We start from the raw sequence: 2,500 nt of genomic DNA, 5'->3' as shown, positions 1-2,500 counted from the left end.
TAGAAAAAATACTCGAATAATAATGGTGATAGATGGAAATAGATAAATCATAAATTAGTAGATAATAATAAATGAATTAATGAATAATGATAGATAATAATAAGTAAATGACAGATACATAATGGTACAGGGTCGCCTGGAAGTAAAAGATTCATTGCCAGTGCGATCCATCATAGAAAGTGTGCATGGGATTTTTTTTTGGGAGTAGACTTGTGTATTTTGGAACTGGATTTCATTATTATTATTATTATTATTATTATTATTATTATTATTAATATTATTATTTATACTTATTATTGTTATAGTTAGTATTCTTTAAACTTACTATTATTGCTATTGCTAATTTATTTTTTGGGGTATACTTGTGTATTTCGGAACTGGATGTTATTATTATTATTATTATTATTAGTAGTAGTAGTAGTATTGTTATTATTATTATTTATACTTATTATTATCATTATATAAAGTGATGTAATGAGAGTACAAACTATTTTGGAACTGTTTTTTTTGTGCTGTTGGAAGTTTGCATTTTCAGAGTGCGTTCTCATTATTATCATTTTCTTTTTTTTTTACTGTGATTATTATCCTTACAGTCCTCCTCACGTGGTTCACCATCGTTACTGTTATCATTTATGTCATTATTATATTATTTTCGTTATGGTAATGATTGCGCTTGCTTTTTTCTTATTAAATTTGAGTTATTGTTTTCGTCATTGTGATATAGTTTTTTCTTCTTTCTCTTCTTCTTATTGTTATTGTTATTATTGTCATCAAAATATCATTTTTATTATTATCAGTATTATTGTTATTATTATTATTTTGATAATGATTCTATTATTTTTATTTTATTATCATGATTATTACAGTTTTTAATGATAATCATGATACATATATATATATATATATATATATATATATATATATATATATATATATATATATATATATATATATATATATATATATTACCGTTTATGTGTTTATCATAGTGCATCATATTTATTGTCGTATTCAGAAATGTAGCATATTTATGCCTCGCGATAATTTGCTAAATAATTTTGTAAACACTAATGCACGTTTTGGATTATTTTATTGTATTTCTTTTTCTATTTATCGGATTTCTTTTTCGTCTTATTGTTATTAATATAATTATTTTTATAAGTATTTTTATTGTGGTTGTTTTGCCGTTTATTATTATTATTATTATTATTATTATTATTATTATTATTATTATTATTTATTATTGTTATTATTATTGTGAAGATTATTGGTGGTGTTGTTACTGTTGTATTATTGCTTTTGTTATTTTCATCTTGACCGTCATCATTACTACTCTTGTGAATGCTCTTATAATCCCTGTTATTTCTTTTACCATTCTTTTAAAATCATATTTCATAGTAAGACAAGTATTCCAGCTACAACAGAATGACACGCGCCGCCACCACAACCACAGTTTACGCTACTACAACTTCTACTATATTATTACTATAAGTACTACTTCATTGCTTTCACTTCTGATACCTATTTCTATTGTTATCATTATTGTTATATTTCATTTTGTCTTTGTTTTTTTTTATATAAAGAATATCATCGTGTTTATGATTACTATTAATGTTTTCTCACGCTAGGTCATCATCAATATTTATCTTTAAAAATGTACTTTAATATTGCACGTGATGGAGTGTATGGTTCCTAAGCAGCTGATCGATTGTCGCATGGTAATGACCTGCTCTGCTGGAAGGCTCTCTCCTCCCCGCGCGCGTGCGCGTCAGATCACGTCCCTCGGTGATGCATGCACTGGCCGCCTCACTCGCCTCCAATTATTATGCAGAAACCCCTAGCCTCGGCGCCCGCCCTGCCCCCGCCCTCCTCCCTCGGCAAAGACACTCGCCTCCGAAAGTCCCTCGCCCAAATTACTCGTCGCGTCGTCATTAAAAGTCTTTTTTTCGGAGCCCCCCCCCCCCCCCCCCTGCCCCGAGGCTGCGAGCCCGTGGTGGAGGCGTGGTGCCCGTCGGGTGTTGCGCGCGGGGGTCCGGCGGAAACTCGAGTTGTATATCATAGTGCAGTTTGTCAGGTAGAAAGAGTGGAATGACCCAGATATAAAGTTGAGGATTCCGGTTTTTGCTGGCGGGGGTGAGCGCAGGATGATGGATGCAGCGAGTGGCCGTGGCCGCGGGGCAGTAGTGGATAGTTTACACCCTAACTATCCCTTGCTAATGGTAAAATACGAGTCCACGTTTGGCCCCCACCGTCATGAAGTGTAATTGTAGTTATATGCGGCACTCAATTGTCGGGTGCGGCTGCGGCGGCGGTGGTGGGGAGGGGGTGCGAGCCGGAGTATTTACGTTGGGGGGAAATGCTTTTATTCATTGTAGATGTGTTGCAGGAGAGGCGGCAGGAAGATTTTTGAATGCGGAATTATTTACGGGCTTGTGATAAGCAAGGACGAGATAAAAAAGCTGGGTCCGGGCAGGGATTTTTTCTTCGTAGCCGTTTTTTT

Source organism: Penaeus vannamei, chromosome 9 (assembly GCF_042767895.1).
Source record: "Penaeus vannamei isolate JL-2024 chromosome 9, ASM4276789v1, whole genome shotgun sequence".
Taxonomy (NCBI): Eukaryota; Metazoa; Arthropoda; class Malacostraca; order Decapoda; family Penaeidae; genus Penaeus; species Penaeus vannamei.
Note: the sequence above shows the minus strand (reverse complement) of the source record.